This window comes from Oncorhynchus clarkii, chromosome 4 (genome assembly GCF_045791955.1).
Source record: "Oncorhynchus clarkii lewisi isolate Uvic-CL-2024 chromosome 4, UVic_Ocla_1.0, whole genome shotgun sequence".
NCBI classification, from domain to species: Eukaryota; Metazoa; Chordata; class Actinopteri; order Salmoniformes; family Salmonidae; genus Oncorhynchus; species Oncorhynchus clarkii.
The window spans coordinates 16,493,263-16,505,784 of record NC_092150.1 but is presented as its reverse complement, the minus strand read 5'-3'; the positions used below and the strand labels follow the sequence as shown (position 1 = coordinate 16,505,784).

Sequence of the window (12,522 nt, the reverse complement as noted above, 5' to 3'; positions counted from 1 at the left end):
TGAGAAAGCAAGAAATGGTAGTTATGCTGAGCTTATAAAATATACCTCTTCAATTTACCTCTCCAAATGACTTTAGGACCATCGACTGTTCAAGCCCCCAGGAGGTATTCCATCCACCAGAACCAGTGAGTTTGGATCAGTGTGATTCTCTGTGCTCTGACTCGGAGGGGGACCAGTTTAAGGTAGGCTATACCTTCCAAAAATGTTGAAAAGTACATATCTCCCATTTATAGCACTGCATTAATCCATCACATTTTCTCACAGTAAAGTGTAACCTGTGTGTTTGCTTGTTTACGTCTCTGTCTTCTCTAACTCTGCTCCTGTTCTCCAGGACCTAGGGGTTCTGCCCAACACCCAGACGTGGATCCACCTGATGTCCTTCATTACCAGCCACCCTCCATATTTTCATTACATAATCTACAGCTACTGTTATTAACTAAAAACACTAGCACTGCAAACCCTCAGAAAAAAAGAGAGCAGCAGTGCATGGACTTTGCAGTCTTCCTCTCCATGTCCCCCTTCCGAGACTGGCTGCCTGTTGAGAACAAGTGACAGGCAGACCCTCCCACCCACACAGCAACCACTGGCTTACTCGCTTCTAGTCCTTAGGAAACTTTGCAGAATTTTGTTTTTCTGTATTATTTCTTACATTGTTAGCCCAGAAATATTAAGTGTTATTACATATAGCCGGGAAGAACTATTGGATATCAGAGCGGTGTCAACTTACCAGCACTACGACCAGGAATATTACTTTTGAGAAGAGGATAGTTTGTCTGCACCACCCAGGGCATTTTAATTGATTCCAGAGGCCGAGCCAAAACAACGCCGCCGGAGAAGAGGGAGTCGTAGTGATCTTTTAGTCAGACTTCGGAGGCGCGCACACCACCCACCCCTTCCGATTATATTACTTGCTAATGTCCAGTCCCTAGATAACAAAGTTGACGAAATCAGGGCATGGGTTGCTTTCCAGAGAGACATCAGTGATTGTAACATACTCATGTTTCACGGAAACATGGCTCTCTAGGGATATGCTGTCGGAGTCGGTACAGCCACCTGGATTCTCAGTGCATCGCGCCAACAGGAATAAACATCTCTCTGGGAAGAAGAAGGGCAGGGGTGTATGTTTCATGATTAATGACTCATGGTGTAATTGTAACAACATACAGGAACTCAAGTCCTTTTGTTCACCTGACCTAGAATTCCTCACAATCAAATGCCGACCATATTATCTCCCAAGAGAAATCTCTTCGGTTATTGTCACAGCCCTGTATATCCCCCCTCAAGCAGATACGACGACGGCCCTCAAGGAACTTCACTGGACTTTATGCAAACTGGAAACCATATATCCTGAGGCTGAGTTTATGGTAGTTGGGGATTTTAACAAAGCAAATTTGAGAAAAAGGCTACCTAAATTCTATCAGCATATTGACTGTAGTACTCGCGCTGGAAAAACACTGGACGATTGTTACTTCAGAGATGCATACAAGGCCCTCCCCCGCCCTCCTCTCAGCAAATCTGACCACGACTACATTTTGCGCCTCCATTCCTAAAGGCAGAAATTCAAACAGGATGTACCCGTGCTAAGGACTATTCAACGCTGGTCTGACCAATCAGAATCCACGCGTCAAGATTGTTTCGATCACGCGGACTGGGATATGTTCCTGGGTAGTCTCAGAGAATAATATTGTATAGTATATGCTGAATAGGTGAGTGAGTTTATAAGGAAGTGTATAGGAGCAGTTGTGCCCTCTATGACTATTAAACCCTACCCTAACCAGAAACCGTGGATAGATGGCAGCATTTGCGCAAAACTGAAAGCACGTACCACTGCATTTAACCCTGGCAATGCGACTGGTAATATGGCAGAATACAAACAGAGTAGTCATTCCCTCCACTAGGCAATCAAACCAGCAAAATGTCAGTATAGAGACAAAGTGGAGTCGCAATTCAATGACTCAGACGTATGTGACAGGGTCTAAAGACAATCACGGACTACTAAAGGAAAACCAGCCACATCACGGACACCGACGTCTTGCTTCCAGACAAACTAAACACCTTCTTTGCCCACTTTGAGGATAATACAGTGCCGACGCAGCCCGCTACCAAGGACTGTGGGCTCTCCTGACGTGAGTAAGACATTTAAACGTGTTAACCCTCACAAGGCATCCCTAGCCGCGTCTTCAGAGCATGCGCAGACCAGCTGGCTGGTGTGTTTACAGACATATTCAATCTCTCCCTATCCCAGTCTGCTGCCCAGTCTGATGGCCACCATTGTTCCTGTACCCAAGAATGCATAGGAAACTGAACTAAATGACTATCGCCCCATAGCACTCACTTGTGTCATCATGAAGTGCTTTGAGAGACTAGTCAAGGATCCATCTTACCTGTCACCCTAGACCCACTTCAATTTGCTTACCGCCCCAATAGGTCCACAGACGATGCAATCGCCATCACACTGCACACTGCCTTTTCCCATCTGGACAAGAGGAATACCTATGTAAGAATGCTGTTCATTGACTATAGATCAGCATTCAACACCATAGAATCCTCAAAGCTCATCATTAAGCTTAAGACCCTGGAGTCTCAACCCTGCCCTGTGCAATTGGGTCCTGGACTTCCTGACGGGCCGCCCCCAGGTGGTAAAGGTAAGAAACAACATCTCCACTTCACTGATCCTCAACACTGGGGCCCCTCAACACAGGGGCCCCACAGACAGTGTGGTGAAGATGGTGCAACAGCGCCTCTTCAACCTCAGGAGGCTGAAGAAATGTGGCTTGTCACCTAAAACCCTCACAAAATTTTACCGCTGCAATATTGAGAGTCTCCTGTCGGGCTGTATTACCGCCTGGTACGACAATTGCAGGTCGCAACCGCAGGGCTCTCCAGAGTGTGGGACGTTCAGCCCAACGCATCACCGGAGGCACACTGCCTGCCCTCCAGGCCATTTACAGCATCCGATGTCACAGGAAGGCCAAAAAGATCATCAAAGACAACAACCACCCGAGCCACTGCCTGTTCATCCCGCTACCATCCAGAAGGCGAGGTCAGTACAGGTGCATCAAAGCTTGGACCGAGAGACTGAAAAACATCTTCTATCTCAAGGCCATCAGACTGTTAAACAGCCTCTATCTCAAGACCATCAGACTGTTAAACAGCCATCACTAGCACAGAGAGGCTGCTGCCTACATACAGACTTGAAGTCATTGGCCACTTTAATAAATGGAAGACTACTCACTTTAATAATGCCACTTTAATAAGGTGTGCATATCTTGCATTAATCATCTCATATGTATTATATACTATATATATTATCTTAGCCTATCCCGCTCTGACATTGTTCATCTATATATTTATATTTATATATTATTATTCCATTCCTTTACTTTGTCTGTATTAGGTATTTGTTGTGGAATTGTTAGATATTACTTGTTAGGTATTGCTGCACTGTCGGAACTAGAAGCACAAGCATTTCGCTACACTCGCAATAACATCTGCTAAACATGTGTATGTGACCAATAAAATTTGATTTGATTTGAAAATTGCACACACCAGAATTCAGTATTTTAGTCTATAATTTCCATGTGAGTGTACAAATAAATCTGTAAAAATAAATTCATGACAGAACTGTACCAAAAAATATCACTGTTTATGTATTAAAATCTTAAATATTGCCAGGTTGGTTTTCACAGCTGTTTCACAAGGTGTTCATCGTTGTAAGTTGTAAGGTATCCTTTGGTGTTATTTATTTGTTCCACATTATTCACAATAGATACATATATATTCAACCACAAGGGTGTACTGGTGAGCTATGCGAGATAGAACAAATTTATCATAATAGAGAACTACAGAAATGATATTATTTCAGTGTAGATAAGTGAATGACAGGTTAAAATAAAATAAAAACATGACAGCCAGACAAACCAGTGTATGAATCAAATGGATTTGCATATGAATGGAGTGGAAATTAGCTGACTTCATGATCTGTAAGGTAAGTAACTTTAATATCAAGCAGATTACACGTTTTTTTTCTTATGAACGTAGCAATGTTTAAGACATGGAGTTCATGTTGTAATGTTAACAAGGTACCCAAAAGTAGTTGGAAGTAATGTTTTCATTTTATTAGCTAAACAAATACTTGTTTGCATAGCGATGATGAAAATAACGTAATTTAGGCTGTAATGATCTTCAAACTTCTAATCTTTAGGTCATCACACCATTGATATAGCAACGGACACTAATAGTTATCAAATCCCATTGTGCTGCAGAGGGGGACACTTTTTGGCTGGGAGGCATTATTTGGCATGACAGGCCTGTGCCCTCCCTGGCCCAGCTATGGCTGCATCCCTGCCCAGTCATGTGAAATCCATAGATAAGGGCTTAATGAATTTCTTTGAATTGACTGATTTCCTTATATGAACTGTAACTCAGTAAAATCATTGAAATTGTTGCATGTTGCATTTATATTGCTGTTCAGTATAAATGTTTGCAGTGGTCTAGGTTGGATATTTAGCTATTACTTAATTGCTTCAGTGTTTGTTTGCCAGTAAGGACTGAAGACCGTGTCTGAAAATGGCCACAAGGCACGGAGCCCAGTTATTAGAAATAAAAATATACAAAAATGCTTTTTACGACCAGGAAAGTGGGGCCAGGACATCTGGTTCCTATTTCCTGCCTTTGAACTCCTACTAAACGTTCTCTTCATTTCTCTCGCTCTCTCTTTCTCTTTCTTTATTCCCCTTTAATGAGCCTAATGATGAATCAAAGTTTGATCCGAAGTGAGGAGGACAATAATATGTGAGTTATTTAAATCTCAGTTGACACGTCTACAAACAGGCTCTCTCTTGTTATCTCTCGCACTGTTGTGAAGAAAAATGGTCAAATGGCATTTGGAGGGAACGTCAATAAATCTGTCTCGGCGAGCTGAGAGACAGACTGCTCTAGTCTGCTGTAATATCATTTTGATTCAACCTGGACTCAGGGGTAGACGTAACATAGCAAATTTAAATTTGGTACACTCAAATAAGTATGATATGTTATGTTTCATGTGTTATGTATTCATTCGTGGATGACCATCATCCACGATATGTTACGAATCACAATCTGTACGATATGTTACAAATTGGAATTAATACAATATGTTAGGAATTTGCTAATCGTGTTATATGTTACGAATTCCACATTTGGTGTGGCTAACCTTAGCTAGTTGGCTAGGTGGCTAATGCTAACGTTAGGGTTATGGTTCAGGGTAGAGTTAGAAGTTAGGTTAAAGGGTTAAGGGGAAGGGTTAGCTAACATGCTAAGCAGTTGAAAATTAGCTAAAAAGCAGTTGCTAATTAGCTAAAATGCTAATGTTGTTGTTGAAATTCAAACACGCAACATTTGGATTGCTAGTTGTTTGCGTTACACGTCTACCCATCCATCCCAACCAACCACTCTACTTGAATTTTTGTTTTAACCTTTTCACACGTGAGTTCCAAATATCTCTAACATTCACCCCAGCGTGAGTTGTTTTATGCAGGTGATGTCAGAATGCACTCACTGTTCCAAAATGTGATTATTACGCAACACAAGCTGCCTGCTAATTAACTATAGGCTATGTTTCAACTTGTCAATTTCAAATTATTTAAAAAAAAAAAATAAATTCTAACAACAGTTTGAATTGAGGTGTGTTCCGCCTCCTCATTAATTCATACAGAAGTAATCCATTTCAGCGTTGAGGACAATTTATGTTTGAGGCTTTCCTGAGCCAGATAAACTTCTCTCTTCCAGGCGAACCCACTGCACATCACTCATGTTTGAGCAGGACAAGAATGCATATATTTGCTCAGTTTTGCAAGAATTGGAACATTTTCTTGCTGCCACTCGCTTTGCCTTCCTTGTTGCTTTACTTACATATAATAACTTTGGACATGTGTGTGTTCCTGTCAAAGTAAGTTCCTTATTTTCTGTATATCGTGTTGTCGTGTCTACTGTAGTCATGTCTACTGTACAGTATGTATGTATGGAGCATAATGTATTTACAGTTTTATTCACATTTTCAATTACTGGTAACAAATAATGCATTCCGATTATTGCATATATTGTAATGGACACGTATGATGTGTGTAAAATACTTTTCTGAAGGTTGCACTGATTATAATGACATAAGCTATTTGCCAGCTATGTGTGGCGCCATATTTGTTGACATTATACAATGTATTCTGGGTGTCACGTAATCTGCCAGACCAAAGATGTTATAATGAGGTGAAGGAATGGTTCACTCATCTTTCGGGTAAACTTCCGGAAGTGAATGAAGGGACAACACAACCCCTTCAACATGCATACTATAAACAGACCAAACTCATCTTGTCTCCTCTTATTATATTTGGTTGATGTGAGAAAAAAACAGGCATGGCAGCGCGCACAAACTACCCATCATCGGATTACTTTCCATTTCTACAAAGTGTTTTACTCAATTATTTCAATCAATGGTGAGCTCACCCATAATGTGATTCATTATAAATAGTAATTGCTATTAGCTAATTCATATTGTAGTTTCTGTCAGCTGAGAATGATAAAAATATGACCGCTTGTGTTACATCAATCTTTTCTCAGTTAGCTGCTAGGACAAATGTAGCCTACATTTTTCCGATTTGGAAGATTGTGTTATGCTGTAGCTTCTTCTGTGAATGTCTGAACATTGCATCCAAAAATAAACTGCTCACATTCTGGACATAACTTTGTGAGGACTGTTTTTGTGCTAAATGTTTCTGAAAAAACTGTGTGGCCAGCTCAAATGCTGATTGTTGCGCCATTCGAAACTGGACGTTCTAAATACGCGTTCTAATCACACCAGTTTGATCATAAGCTACAGAGACCACTGTAGCAGGATCACACCCGTGTGTTGGTACGTGTGAAAAGGTTATGTAACATTCTGTCTCATGTAACCATACAAACGTAACATACAGTATCATACTAATTTCAGTGTCTAGGATTTACTTTTACAATGTTACGTCTAGTCTATGAGACCAGGCTGTGTGATTAAATTCTAATCTCTCAGAGAGCAGAGGGTTTAGTCTCAGGCATGAAAGCATCACAGAGAGAGAGAGCATTTCTCATTAGAAATCACATTAAAAGGCCCACTCCCAAAGCATGTGATCCATCAAAGATTATTAGGGGAGAAAAGGGCCTGTAATGACACACTGTACATTTAAAGGGAAATACATGTCTTTAAACATAGAAAGGAGAATCTGAAAAGATATACCATAAATGAATGCAGAATATAATGAGGGATTAAGATCCTTTTCATAGACTTCACATATATCAAACGAGACAAAACAGTAGTAGAGAAGACTATTTCTACGATGTATTGTCAGAGAGTCAGATGAGGGATGCAGTCATTTAGAATCAGAACTCTGTTGGGTTCCAGATCATGCAGTCATTTAGAATCAGAACTCTGTTGGGTTCCAGATCATGCAGTCATTTAGAATCAGAACTATGTTGGCTTCCAGATCATACAGTCATTTAGAATCAGAACTCTGTTGGGTTCCAGATCATGCAGTCATTTAGAATCAGAACTCTGTTTGGTTCCAGATCATGCAGTCATTTAGAATCAGAACTCTGTTGGTTTCCAGATCATGCAGTCATTTAGAATCAGAACTCTGTTGGTTTCCAGATCATGCAGTACTTTAGAATCAGAACTCTGTTTGGTTCCAGATCATGCAGTACTTTAGAATCAGAACTCTGTTTGGTTCCAGATCATGCAGTCATTTAGAATCAGAACTCTTGTTGGTTTCCGGATCATGCAGTACTTTAGAATCAGAACTCTGTTTGGTTCCAGATCATGCAGTACTTTAGAATCAGAACTCTGTTTGGTTCCAGATCCTACAGTAATTTAGAATCAGAACTATGTTGGATTCCAGACCGTACAGTCATTTAGAATCAGAACTCTGTCGGGTTCCAGATCAGGTCACACATAATAACCCTGCATTTTTCACACCACCTGGTTAGCCACAGAGCTCCTGTCACTTAGCCTCACTTTCTCTCTACAAACAAAGAAGATACATCCAAATGTCTGCCTCCACACACACACACACACACACACACACACACACACACACACACACACACACACACACACACACACACACACACACACACACACACACACACACACACAAGGCATCTCCACTCTTTCACGCCTGCAATCATTTCCCTGACAAAGGCTATTTCCAGACAAATTGATGCCTGAAACGATGAGGATTCAATGCACTAGAATAGCTTCACTTTCTCCCTTCCATCCACCCTTCTCACCATGATTCCTGTGGGTCATTTGTCTAGCATTCTGTATCTGTTGTCAGTGTACCATGGTGTTTAGGTCTGAAGGGGAAGCGCAGTGGATGTACTGTACAGTATAGTCCTGTGATGACTCTTCGAGATTGGCTGGTTGCAGCCAAAGGTCTTCGCAGCGTAACTATAGCCTTGTTCACACTGCAGACCTTAATGCTCAAATCAGTTTGTTTTACAAATCATTTTTGTAATACTGACTGTCTAAACAGCAAGTTACAATTGACCAAGTTAGATTTGTGTATGTTCAGAATGTAGTAATTTGCTAACATGGCTATGCTACTTGTCATGGTAATGGTGGGTGGGTGAGCGTGTGTACAGTGGTGTAGGCTGATTGGTGATAGTGCTTGTGCTTCTTATCACTCAGAAGTTGTTGTGTAGCAAGCTAAGGTGACAACAATGCCAGCCATGGATGTCTTCCAGTTGCTTTGAGTGTTTGGAATCATAGTATAAGAACACTTTTAAAACCTCAAAGGATAAGATGATCCAAATTTCAAAACGTGTCATTTTTGGCTAGCCACAGCAGTCAACTAGCTGTTTAGCTTGCTAGCACATTCACTTATTTGTTTGTAAACAATTAACAAGTTAGTTATCTATCACTTGTTCTTGTCAAGCGGTCAACAAAGTTGCTAGCAAGCAACAATATATGCCAAATAAGTCTAAAAACCACTTGAGGGCAAATAAATCAGATTTGACCATTCAGACACAAGTCTCACACCTATGAAGGTGGTTTGAGATGTGGCTGTTCAGACTGCAGGAAAAATATCCGATTCTATATTTAATGCAAACAAATAGGATTTGAGTCACTTCAAACTGCCAGTGTGAGCAAGGCTTAACAAGCACATGAATGGTTCAAAACAATACACATACTTATTTTAGCTACAATGGGCACCAATCAACAACAGCAATGCCAAGCCTGTAAAATTGCACAACATCCAGAAACAACTGTTGTTAATGATAATAACATATCAACATATTTGCCTTGTGAAAAGTAGAGGAAACAAAAACAGAACATTTCACACATGCTCTGGAAGCACACTGCAACACTGTAGACCGTATTGTATTTGTTGTTGGCATGGTTCCACCTGTCACCAGAGTGCAGCAGAGACCTCCCTAGAGACTATTATGGCACTCAGGTGATTTCAGTTACTTATTATGATTTCCTTTTCATAGAGGTATTTTTTCTGTTACCATTTGCAGAAGCTTGATTTGTTAGCTTTGTGCGTTGTCTCCTGAGTGAGTTCGAGTCTTAGTGTTTGTTGTTTTCCCAGTTTTGCTTTGTACTTTCTGTTGAACTTTTTCCAGTATAGTATTTACGTTTTTTCCTAAACCACTGGTTCCTCGTCTGGTTCTCTTTTCTGCTCCAGGGTTCTACCACATCACATCACAGCAAGCTTCCGCCTCCAACATGAACCCAGCAGAGATCGACCAGATCAAGAACCTCATAGCCCACCAAGGAACACTGATGGGGTGGCAGCAAAAACAACTCTCCCAAATATCTGAGACTCTCCAGGCACTTACCAACTCCCTCTGACCAGTGCGCACCCCCAACCCAGGAGGACCCACTGTCCAAGTCTCAGGGCCCAGAGCTCCAGTCATCGCCGTAGATCCCCCAGGGAACCTGCACCGGGAAACCAAGATTCCAGCCCCTGAGAGGCATGACGGCCACCCGGGAAGATGCAAGGGGTTCCTCACTCAGTGCTTGCTGGTGTTTGAGCTACAGCCCTCCTCGTTTCACACCGATTTGACCAAGATCGCCTACATCATTTCCCTACTCTCGGGCAAAGCCCTGGTGTGGGCAACGGCGGTCTGGGAATAGCAACCAACATCTTGCAGCTCCATATCAGCCTTCACTTCCGAGTTGCGACGAGTCTTCGACCACCCAGTCGGCCAAGGGCCCAAACCAGTGGTCGACTTCGCCACTGATTTCCGCACCCTCGCCACTGCGACTTGGTGGAATATAGAGGCGTTGGTCACCGCCTTCCACCAAGGTCTGTCTAACTCCATCAGGGATGAACTGGCCTCTCGGGAACTGGGAGAGGACATTCAAGTCCCTGAAAACACTGGCAATCAAAATTGACATCCACATCCGAGAACAAGTGAGACAGCGCCCCAGTATCCCAGGTCCCTGAGTACCCCAAGCCCCCCGTGCCAAGCACTGAGGAGCCCATGCAGCTGGGACGCACACGTCTGAGCATACAGAAACGCGAAAGGCTCATGCACAAAGACTGCTGCCTCTACTGCAGAAGTCTTGGCCATCTCCACTCTACATGCCCAGAACCGACAAGAAACTCCAGGGCTCGCCAGGACAGACGGAGACCCTGACAAGCTGTGCAGTGACCCTCAGACTGCCCAGTCACCACTTGTCAATACCCGGCACCCTCCACTGGGACAACCATCAGCACCAAATTCAAGCCTTTGTGAACTCTGGGGCAGCGGATAATTTTGTAGATCAGGACCTCGCCAGAGAATTACAAATTCCTTGAAGGAAATCCCCCATCCCTCTGCAGATTTAAGCCCTCAGAGCCCCATTGGCTCCGGCCAGGAGGAATATCAACTTCAGGTTAGGGTGAACCACTCAGAGAATCTCTTTTTTTCTGATCACTGCTCCCAAGAATCCCCTTATCCTACAGTTCATCTGGTTAGTGCAGCATATCCCACGATTCTCCTCGTCCACGGGACACCTACTAGACTGGGGAAAGGACTGCCAGACTAAATGCCTAAGACCCTCACCAAGAGCCTTGCCACGTACCCCTGCAGACTTCTCCGCTCTCCCTCCCAAATACTTCGACATTCGGAAAGCCTTCAGTATGAAGCAAGCCGCCATCCTCCCTCTTCATCGACCATACGACTGTGCCATAGAGCTCCTACCTAGCTCCACCCCTCCCTGGGGCCGTCTTTACTCCCTTTCAGCCCCTGAAGCAGCAGCCATGGATGACTATGTCCACGGGAGTCGCTGGAGGCAGGCTTCATTCATCAACCCTCCCCAGCTGGCCCAGGCTTCTTCTTTGTGGGAAAGAAGGATGGGGGCCTGTGTCCCTGCTATAGACCAAGTGCTAACAGTAAGTATCTGGATAACATTTGTGAAATGCTTGATAATGTATGTGATATCAACAGAGAGGTATATTTTCTTCATGATTTAAATATTGACTGGCTTTCATCAAGCAGCTTGATGCAGCTTGATGAAAGCAGCTTGATGAAAGCCAGTCTATCACGACTCCCACCGAAGGTGGCTCCTCTTTCTGTTCGGGCGGCGCTCAGCGGTCGTAGTCACCAGTCTACTAGCTGCCACTGATCCCCTTTCCCTTTTCTGTTAGTTTTGTCTTATTGGTTACACCTGTTTCTTGTTTAGGTTTTGGTTAGGGCTATTTAAGCCAGTTATGCCCGCCGGCTTTTGTGCGGGCTTGTTCCTCTGTTCATTTTTGCTATTTTCTTGTTTTCCGCACCCACTACTCCTAGAAGTGCGTATCACAGTCAACTGTAACTAGTGCCTGTAACCAGGTTCAGGTTATGAGTCAACCTACCAGGGTAGTTACAACGAGCTTAGGAATGAAATCATCAACATGTATTGATCACATCTTTACTAATGCTTCAGAAATTTGCTTCAAAGCGTTATCCAAATCCATTGGATGTAGTGATCACAATATAGTAGCCATATCTAGGAAAACCAAAGTTCCAAAGGCTTGGCCTAATACAGTGTATAAGAGGTAATACAATACGTTTTGTGATGATTCTTATGTTGTTGATGTAAAGAATATTTGTGTCACGTTCTGACCTTAGTTCCTTTGTTTTGTCTTTGTTTTAGTATGGTCAGGGCGTGAGTTGGGGTGGGCAGTCTGTTTGTTTTTCTATGTTGGTTTCTGTGTTCGGCCTAGTATGGTTCTCAATCAGAGGCAGGTGTCGTTAGTTGTCTCTGATTGAGAATCATACTTAGGTAGCCTTTTTCCACCTGTGTTTTGTGGGTGTTTATTTTCTGTCTTTGTGTATGTCGACAGACAGGACTGTTTCGGTTTTCGTTTATTCACGTTTATTGTTTTGTTCCAGTGTTCTGTTCAGTTTGATTAATTAAATATTACATCATGAACACTTACCACGCTGCAAATTGGTCCTCCGATCCTTCTCGCTACTCCTCCTCAGAAGAGGGGGACGAGAACCGTTACAATTTGGTGGTCTGTGGCGTGTCATGAGGAGCAACAG

At 42.8% G+C, this 12,522-nt stretch overlaps 1 long non-coding RNA gene across 1 annotated transcript in view; it reads left to right on the top strand.

The window, feature by feature from the left end:
* Nucleotides 1–2,291, top strand: part of LOC139406513 (uncharacterized) — a 39,776-nt gene extending 37,485 nt beyond the window's left edge. Inside the window, exons 6-7 of the long non-coding RNA XR_011633999.1 lie at nt 77–182; nt 332–2,291. This is a non-coding gene — a long non-coding RNA (uncharacterized lncRNA). The remainder of the gene's footprint in view (nt 1–76; nt 183–331) is intronic.
* The last annotated feature ends 10,231 nt before the right edge of the window (nt 2,292–12,522 follow it).